We start from the raw sequence: 10,828 nt of genomic DNA on the forward strand, positions 1-10,828 counted from the left end.
ATTGTGGTATTTATTCCCCTGGCTCCTCTCACCTGATTTTTGGTCTGTTGTCAGTGACTGCATTCAGCTACATGCTCTACAACTCTTTGAATTCTGGGACTCATTCTTGCTCTTTACCTCCTCAGCTTACGGGTAGTAAAGCCTTTCTCTTGTAGCTAGGTATAAGGCGATTCACTTTTTAATTTTGCTTTCCTTAAATAGTAACAAGCAATGGTGACTGGATTTTCTGTTTGTTTGTTTGTTTGTTTTTTTTTTTATTCTGCCTTCACTCCCTTGCTTCTGCTTATCCTAGGTATTTTTCAAGGTCAACCTAACTATATCTCATTCATTCATTTACTAATTTATTTAACACATTTTTTTTTTTAGTTTAATATGGACTGACTACTATGCCATGGGGCCACAATGTCCAATAAACTACTATTTATTCTTCAGGAACTTATGAAAACAGAAAAGAGTTAAAATCTTTTTGTGTCTCCTTATCTAGAAAGTGATGTTGGGAATACTTCAGCTGTAGGATAGCAGAAAATTAGAGTGTATACGTAAACTATATGGGACACAGGCAGTGCTAAACATTTGTTAAATGAAGGATTAATGTTTGCTTGCTTTAAGTGTTACAACAGCATAATTTTCTTTATTATTTCATATGCAATATGTTGATGGGATACACACAGAATTTGGTTTGCCCTCCAATGATTAATCATTTTCTTAGTGGCCTACACGGTTATTAACTGTAGACTAGTCACATGGCACTGTGGGAATTTGTCCAAAAGCCATTGTATTCCAATTTGACCCAAGAGTCATCCCTTATTCTGTTTGCTTTTATTCAAAAGAGACAGAATTCTGCTTTCCCGGGGTGAAGGTTCCAGGTATATAAAGTGCGTACAGCTACTGCTGATACTTTTATCTCTGAAATTTACAGCTGTTCAAGAAGTTATTATGAACTTTCAGTGGGACTTCCTTAGAAAAAAATCTTCCGGATTTCACAAGAGCTTTATCTGCAAATGAATTGCTCTGTCTCTCCTCCCACTCAGCTTGGCTTCCGGATAATGCTTGTGTTTGGCAGCTTCCAATGGTCTTCCTACCTACATTTATCTTTTCCAAATTAGAGGCAGCTGGGCAATTTTAGGACGACAACAACTCACTAATTCCCTCTTTTCTAATTTATTAAGTCAGTAATTCTCTCAAACTTCAGGAGATTGATTTGGCTTTGAAACAGGGAACTATACTAGTTATGTGGTCTTAAACTTTTTAGGCTTTATTATTTTATAAATATTCTGTAACAATGTGAAGTTTTAAAAATACCAGTTAGTAGAATAAAAAATAGTATGTGGTGTGATAGCTCTATTCTTTTTACCTATTTTTAAATGGATGTGAACAAAACCAACTGGATTTGGTCTCCCATTCGAAGAAAGGAACCATTTAATTTCCATTATACACAGCAGCAAGTGGCCAGGAAAAGACCCTGAAGTTGACAAAAGTACTTAAGTTGCTTTTGAATAAAGAATAAAGAATTCTTATTTGCTAAACAGAAACCCCATTTGTTTTATGTTAACAGTGTTTTTGTAATTGTCTTGTAGTTTTAGCTTAACATTTAGTCCCTTGATCCATCTTGAGTATTTCTGTATATTATGTTCATTTCTGAATATTATGTGAGACTAGAGGCCTGGTGCGGTGCACGACATTTGCACTCTGGGGCGGGGGGGGGGGGGGGAAGGAGGGGAGAGGGGGTGTGGATCCCTCAGACAGGCCTGTGCCTTCTTGCAGCCCGGGACCCCTCAGGGAATGTCTGACTGCCGGCTTAGGCCCGCTCTCCATGGAGGCAGGAGAGGCTCCCGTGGAAGCAGGAGAGGCTCCTGCGCCACTGTGCTTGCAAGCTGTGAACCTGGTTTCTGGCTGAGTGGCGCTCCCCCTGTGGGAGCGCACTAACCACCAGGGGGCAGCTCCTGCATTGAGCATCTGCCCCCTGGTGGTCAGTGAGCGCCATAGCGACCGGTCATTCCACTGTTTGGTCGATTTGCATATTAGGGTTTTATTATATAGGATAGGCATTGATTACAGTTTCTTTTATCAATACGGATATTTAGTTGTTCTAGTACCATTTGTTTTTTTGTTTTGTTTTTTCAATGACATTTTATATTCACTACTAGAGGCCCAGTGGGGTCCCTTGGCCTGGCCTGTGGGGATTGGCCAAAACTGGCTCTCCAATATCCCCGAGGGGTGCTGGATTGCAAGAGGGCAGGTCTCAGGTGATGCACCCCAGAATCGGGCTCCCTCCTCTCTGGGCCCGGGGTCCGGGTAAAGCAGATTCGGGGCTGACAGTGCCCCAGCAGCAACCTAACCCACAGCCAATTCCATGAGGAATCGGACTCCCTTCTCTACTGGTCGGAGCATTTGCCCCTGGTGGTCATTGCGCATCATAGCTACCAGGTGAACGGTCAGTTGGACAGCCACTTAGGCTTTTATATATAGAGACCAGAGGCCCAGCACACGAAATCGTGTGTGTGTAGGGTCCCTAGGCCTCGCCTGTGATCAGAGCCATGTCCGCCACTCCGCGATGCTGCCACCGCCCCGGGATGCTTCGTGACGCTGATGCTGCCCCGGGACTTTCCGTGGTGCTGCTCGCTGCTGCTGCTGCCGCCCTGCAGCGCCTCGTGACGCTGCTCGCTGCTGCCCCGAGATGCTCTGCTCTGTGAAGCTGCCGCCACCCCACAACACTCCGTGAAGCTGTTTGCCGTCACCCCGGGATGCCCTGGGACGCTCTGCGATGCTGCCACCACCCTGCGAGTCCAGTCCCCAGACCCACTCCGCTGTCACCCAGTCCGGTTCTGGTGGTTCCCTGTTGGCCATCTAGCGATGGGAGCCTGCAGGCTGGTGGGAGGGACCGAGAGGTGGTCAATGCACCTCATAGTGACTGGTTGATTGGTTGTTTTGATCATGATGCCTGACCTTTTATTGTTATGGATTATTTTGTATTACTTTCAGGAATTTAGCACCATTTGTTGAAAATAATTTTATTTCTCCCTCATTGATGACTTCCCAGTAAAATTTAGATAATTGATTTGAATTATTTTATCTTTTGTCATATAAGCATTTCATATAATAAATTCCACTCTAAGCAGTGCTGGATATAATTTTATATTATAAAAAATATAATATAGTCAAGTGCTATCCTTTGAATAAAAGCTATATTTTCCAAGATAACATTTAGTCACATGTTTTTTTTATATATTTGACTCTATACATATTATATTCTTCACATTCACACACAACCTTAAGGCAAATTTCTAAAAAGAAATATTTGAAGCAGTTTTTAAAATTTTGTTTTGTTTATTGTAAAATAATTTTTAATTTTTAATTACAGTTGACATACAATATTATATTAATTTCAGGTGTATAACCCAGTGATTAGACATTACATAACTTACTAAGTAATCATCTTGATAAATCTAGTACTCGTCTGACACCATACATAGTTATTACAATGTTATTGACTATATTCCCTGTTCTGTACTTTATATCTCTGTGACTATTCTGTAACTACCAACTTGTACTTCTTAATCCCTTTATATTTTTCACCCATCCCCCTCCCCCCCAACCTGGCAACCATCAAAATGTTCTCTGTATCTAGGTATGAATCTATTTCTGTTTTGCTTGTCCATTTATTTTGCTTGTTAGATTCAATTGTTGATAGATATGTATTTATTGCCATTTATTATTCATATTTTTTATCTTTGTTTCTTCTTCTTCTTCTTCTTAAAGTAGACCTTTTAACATTTCATGTAATACTGGTTTGGTGGTGATGAACTCCTTTAGCTTTTCCTTGTCTGGGAAGCTCTTTATATGTCCTTTGATTCTAAATGATAGCTTTGCTGAATAGAGTAATCTTGGTTGTTCTTTACTTTTCATCACTTTGAATATTTTGTGCCAATCCCTTCTGACTTGAAATGTTTATCTTGAAAAATTTGTTGACTGTCTTATCAGAACTCCCTTGTAGGTAACTAACTGCTTTTTTCTTGCTTCTTTCAAGGTTCTCTCTTTGTCTTTAACCTTTGTCATTTTAATTGTGATGTGTCTTGATGTGGGCCTCTTTGGATTATATTGCTGAGGACTCTGCACTTTCTGGACTGCTATGTCTGTTTCCTTCACCAGGTTAGGAAAGGTTTTAGCAATTATCTCTTCAAATAGGTTCTTGATCCCTTTCTCTCTCTCTCTCTCTCTCTCTCTCTCTCTCTCTCTCTCTCTCTCTCTCTCTCTCTTTCTCTCTCTTCTCTTTCTGGTACCCCCCTAATGTGAATGTTGGTACTTTCAAGTTGTCCCAGAGGCTCCTTATACTATCCTCATTTTTTAAAATTATTTTCTTTTAGTTGTTCTGCTTGGGTGTTTTCTGCTTCCTTAGCTTCTAAATCTCTGATTTGATTCTCTGATCCATCTACTCCACTGTCAATTCCCTGTAATGTATTCTTCATTTCAGTTGATGCAGCCTTCATTTCTGACTGGTTCTTCTATATTTTCTAGTTCCATTTTTATGTTTCCTATCTCTTTGATGAAGTTCTCACTAAGTTCATCTACTCTTTCTCTAAGTTAATTGAGTGTCCTTATAACCAGTGTTCTGAACTCTGTATCTAGTGGATTGCTTATCTCCATATTGTTTAGTTCTTTTTCTGGAGTTTTGTCCTATTCTTTGATCTGTGACATGTCTCTTTGTTTCCTCATTTTGGCTGCTTCCCTGTGTTTGTTTCTATGTATTAGGTAGAGCAATTATGTTTCCCAAACTGGGTAGAGTGGCTTAATGCAGTAAGTGCTCTGTCGGGTCCAGTGGCACAGCCTCCCAAATCACCCAAGCTAGGCACCCCAGGTGTGCTGCCCCATGTAGGCTGTGTACACCCTCCTGTTGTAGTTGAGCAATGACTTCTATTGGCACATCAGTGGGAGGGATTTTCCCCCAGGCTGATCGGCTGCAAAAACTGGCTGAGATCACTGTGGAGGATCAGCTGTGCGGGGGTACACCCCACCGAGTAGGATTTACTTCAGCGGGGCTCTGGTGCCCACTGAGTCTGCCTCTTGAGTGTGTCACTTGTGGAGGTGGTTGGGTGGTGCTTCAATGTGGCCTGAAGCTGTCCACTGGATGCACATGCTCGGGGGCCTCCAGAGAGGGACCGATAGAAGTCAGCCACCACCTGTGTTCCACCAGGGCCACCCAGCATAAGCTACAAAGTGATTTGCAGATGACTGCGCCTTGTGATGGACTTAGAGGTACCCAGGGTTTTTTTGTTGTTGCAAGAGTGAGAATGATGCTCTTTCCAGTTTCTAAGGTGATACAATAGCAATTTGATATTCTTCACCATCCACTTAGACAAATACCTTTTCAACAATATATGTTCATCATATTTTCTCAATTCTCCTCTTACAGAACTTTATCTTGATGTAATATGTATTAATGAATGGCTGACAGTATATTATCTATCATATGTCATACTTCCCTGCAGTAAAACATTCATACAAATTGGAACTCCAAAATTTTGGCTATGCATGTATTCCTAACCTCCTGAACTGTATGCCAAAAAACATACAGTATTCTGTCTTCAAAATTATTTTTATTGACATATCAGTTGGTGTCTAAATTAGATTATTTAATTTTGTGCAAAGAACTGAAAACCACCTGGTTTGCAATAGGATTTGTTACTCAGACATTATACTCATTTGCATTCCCAATTTGAGGATGAATAAGACATCGCGTGAATATCTATTAGCTTTTCACTTAGAGACTTTTAAAGTTTTTTTCACGTTTTAATCCAAAATGTCCAGACAAGTCTTTGAAAATTAAAACATTATTTCAAAAGACCTTTGCCAATACAATATTTCAGTTAAGAATGCTTTTTATCATATCACATATTTTAAATATATTATTTTCAAAGCTTAAAACTACAGCTTATAGATGAACTCATTCCACTGGTGACAGCTATGGAACACATCAATTAACTCTCTTGCAGACGGATAGCTCCAGACGCTGCTCTTCAGATCCACCACTGGGTTTGCACTGCGGCTGCACATCCCTATCTAAGATTCAGTAGTTTTAGAAGACTTGGTTGGGATAACTTTTTCATTTTGATGTGGATGGTAGGGTGATTGATACCTTCCATTTAAAATATTCATTGATCTAGTTGTTCCCAACTGGATCCACTGGAGTAACCAAAGGAACATTAAAAAACATGGAGTGTGCCCTGACTGGGTGGCTCAGTTGATGGGAGCGTTGGTCCATGTACCAAAAGGTTGTGGGTTTGATTCCCCATCAGGGTACATATGGGAGGCAACCAATAGATGTTTCCTTTCTCTTTCTTTCTCTTTCTCCCTCTCTCTCCCTCTCCCTCCCTCTCTCTCAAATCAAAGAACATATCCTCAGGTGAGGATTTAAAAACAAAACACAGAGTCTAATCCAGGGGTGGGCAAACTTTTTGACTCGAGGGCCACAATGGGTTCTTAAACTGGACCGGAGGGCCGGAACAAAAGCATGGATGGAGTGTTTGTGTGAACTAATATAAATTCAAAGTAAAAATCATTACATAAAAGGGTACGGTCTTTTTTTTCAATAGTTTTATTCATTTCAAACGGGCTGGATCCAGCCCATGGGCCGTAGTTTGCCCACGGCTGGTCTAATCCTTTTCTAGACCTGTTGAATAATAATTTTCTAAACCTGTTGAATCATAATTTTGGGGGGCATAACCTGAAAGTATCTGGAAGCACTTGAACAATCTATTGCTTGTGTGTATCACTGTGCCCTCACAGGACACCTACCTACAAGGTACAGGAAAGTGGACACCGAAGGAAGATGACAGAGAAGGAAAGAAATTTTTAAAAAATCCCCAGGAGATAGAAAATGAGGAAATAATGTTAGACCTTGCTTTTGTGTACATATTTAAGAAAGAACCAAGAAAAGACACAAATGAATGCAGCCCTCTCTCAGTTTGTGAGCTTTGGGGGATGGAAAAGAGAGAGGCTTAAGTGGGCGTGCTAAGGTGCTGGGGGGCCTGTGTGACCAGGGACTAGTGTGCAAGGGTCTGGAAACATGGCAACCAAAATAAGAGAGGAGCCCTAACCGGTTTGGCTCAGTGGATAGAGCATCGGCCTGTGGACTCAAGGGTTGCAGGTTCGATTCCGGTAAAGGACATGTACCTTGGTTGCAGGCACATACCCAGTAGGGAATGTGCAGGAAGCAGCTGATCGATGTTTCTCACTCATTGATGTTTCTAACTCTCTATCCCTCTCCCTTTCTCTCTGTAAAAAATCAATAAAATATATTTTAAAAAAAAGAAAAAAAATAAGAGAGGAAACTGAGAGGTGAACGGTGCTAACTAATTTCTGCACCTCATAAGCATTCCTGGGCCTAGGTGGCCCTGAAGATCCGGCCACCCATCTTTCCTGGATGAAGGGGTCACCTGGTCCCGCCCTCCCTCTGTCTTTTCCTCTTCTGCCCACTGCTCACTCCCACACACCGCTCTTCATTTCCCAGTTTTTCCCTCTCGTTTCAGGTTTTTTCCAATCACATTCACCATCTACGGCTACTTAGTGTTATATTTCTGTGGCAAGTCTTTTTTTCATAATCAGTAGAGATTAGCTCTTGTTAACTGTCCCTTAGTTAGGAAACGAGTTGGTTATGGGGACGGAGCATTGGAAATAGGCATTGGGCTAGTAATCAAGTGACTTTTGCTATTTATCACCCTAAAAATAAAAAGTCGCTAATATATGAGTGAATGAGATTAACTTAGGAAACCCCAATACCTTCACTTGTGAGCCCTTTCCACACTCTCCAAGTCCTCCCTGCTGGGAAATTTCTGTTACATACCAACCTCTCTCATGTCACAGACCAGGCCCATGTCCTCTGTCCATTCTAAATGAAGGCGGAGAACCATTTATACCATTGTTGAAAAATACAATAACATCTTATTGAGAGCTAGAGATTTCAGTTAACTTTTTCAGCTGATGTTTACTCCTCGTTTCCACAGGCATTATTATCAAAATTTTGAAATTTTGTTCAAAAGGACACACTACAGGAATCTAGTTCCACCCCAGTCCCTTTAACTCCAGCTCTACTGTATGGAAGGTGCTACTAATTTCAGGCGACAGAACACAGCACCTGCTGTAGCTATGTTGACATATGCCTCCTATTTCTTCTTGAGTCCAGGTCAATGATTGGTTTCTCTGTGAGTCCTCCCCTCTGAAACGAAATGCTCAGAAAGGCTATGTAAACTGACATGAGGCTGTTTTTCTGGCACAAGTCTTCATTCCATCTATTACATTTTACGGCAGCAGTCTCGATGAACTGGATCTATGTGGGCTGGAGGTGAATCTAGGCCTTAGTGGGGGATGTCACTCACAAGGTAAGATAATTTAAGGATGGTTTCTTTGCATTTGAATTTTAAAGCACTACAGGAGGAAGAAAGACATGTTGCCAGTGTAAATTTATGTATGGATATGGCTTTTGAAAAGTATCTTTAGAACCAACATATGGATCACAGAGATCTTATAATAAACCTGGATAATTGAAAGATCGCTTATTTTTACTTCAGTTTATTTTTAAAGATGAATTTATTCACTTTAATAGCCATAAGAGCCCAAACTACATTTCCCAGGAGAAAGATAAGTATGGGAATCCAAATGTTTGAGGCCAAATATCTGCTACCAAATTTAAAGTTGTAGAATGATCTCATTTGACCCTCTGGGAAAACAGTATTAAATATTAAATATTAAACCATCATGCCAGTTTAAGTTAGGACAATAGAGATAAGAATGAAGTAGATAGGGCAAGCCCCAGCCTGAGTGGCTCAGTGGTTGAGCATCAACCTATGAACCAGGAGGTCATGGTTCGATTCCTGGTCAGGGCATATGCCCAGATTAGGGGTCAATTCCCAGTGTGGAGCATGCAGGAGGCAGCCGATCAATGATTCTTTCTCATTATTGATTTTTCTATCTCTCTCTCTCCCTCTCCCTTCCTCTCTGAAGTCAATAAATAAATATCTTATATAATAAAGACTAATATGCAAATTGCCGCCTCAGGCAGTTGTTCCACCAAGAGTTCCACTGCTCTCTATGACATCCACTGACCACCAGGGGGTGGTGTGGAACATGGCGGGCATCAACAACATGCTGGTCCCAATGGGCCCCAGCAAGAGTGGGACCGTGCTGGGATGGTGGAGCAGGTGAGCGGGTGGCTCCAGGCCAAGGCGGGTGTGACTGGGGGCATGATCGCCCTGCCAATTGCCCTGCAGATGGCAATCAGTGGCAGTGGCAGGGTGCAGGGTCGCTGCCTGGCTCCCAGGTGCTGAGATAGCCGGGCGGGGGCCCGGACCTGAGCCATCGCCTCTCAGGCGGGATGGTGGATCAAGTGAGGGGGCCACACCCGGCCATGGTGGGGTGCCAGAAGGGGCTGGGGGGTTGTGAGGCTTGGGGCGGGAGCTGGGGCTGTGAGGCTGGGGGTGAGAGCTGGGGCCCGATATCCGCAGGCCACCTCAAGGGATCCCACCCAGGTATGAATTCTAGTATATATACATAAAGAAAGGGTAAAGGGCATGCTGCAGCAATCTTGAAAGTAAGGTCTATACCAGTGATGGCGAACCTATGACACAGGTTCATCTCTGACACGCGAACTCATTTTTTTGGTTGATTTTTCTTTGTTAAATGGCATTTAAATATATAAAATAAATATCAAAAATATAAGTCTTTGTTTTACTACGGTTGCAAATATCAAAAAATGTCTATATGTGACACGGCACCCGAGTTAAGTTAGAGTTTTTCAAAATGCTGACACGCCGAGCTCAAAAGGTTCGCCATCACTGGTCTATACCAGAGATGCTCCTGCTTGACACTTGCACTTCTCTCTGTTGACCAGGGCTTAGCCACAGGCGAGTATAACTTGATTCTGAAGGACTGAGTGTCCCATTGAAAATTGGGGATTCTAGACCATGGGGGAAGAAGGGGCAAGTAGTTATTGGAAAATCACTCATAATGTGAAAATTTTTTAATGTTCTATAATCCAATTTTTTGTATCCCACTGATTTCCAAGGACCGCTACTCCGTGAAGGATATCACATTTTTAAAAACATTAGTGCAATGGGGCAGCTCAAGGAAAACTGAGGGTGACTGAGCTGTTCTGTTTCGGGGATGATGGAACCATGGCATTGGATATATGACGATGGGAAAACCCATAGAGCTGTACACCACACAGAGAGAATGTTATTCTCTGTAAATAAAAGGAAATTTAACTGTGATGTTGTAGAGGGAACCTGAAGAGGAAAGACAGATTGTGAGAAATGATTTTAACTGTTTCTCAAATGAATGGCATAACCACACTGAAGAAGGTAGGAATGCAAGGAGCTCTGACCTGAATAATTTTGAAAAGCCGACTTTTGACCGGATAATGTAAGACTGGATAATGTCAGAAGTCCACTGAGCTTCTCATTTGCGAGGTTCCCTTCCAGCGTCTGGTGTGAGAAATTGCTCAGGACTTCAAAACAGATCTGTGCTTCCAGAGCGCAGCCATTGGTGTTTGCAGGAGGCAAGTGAGGCCTATCTGGTTGGTATGTTGGAAGACACCAACCTGTGTGCTATCCATGCCAAACGTGTAACAATTATGCCAAAAGACATCCAGCTAGCACACGACATACGTGGAGAATGTGCTTAAGAATCCACTATGATGGAAAACTGCCAGAGACCAGTCCACCCTTGCTGCTTGACACAGTTGCTGTAGGCAAGAAACATCTGCACAGCTTATGTTTCAAGGGACCTGGCGTATATGGCATACTGTTCTTAATATGTTTGCTCCCCTTCTTGGCGC

Source organism: Myotis myotis, unplaced genomic scaffold, assembly GCF_014108235.1.
Source record: "Myotis myotis isolate mMyoMyo1 unplaced genomic scaffold, mMyoMyo1.p scaffold_m19_p_11, whole genome shotgun sequence".
NCBI lineage: Eukaryota > Metazoa > Chordata > Mammalia > Chiroptera > Vespertilionidae > Myotis > Myotis myotis.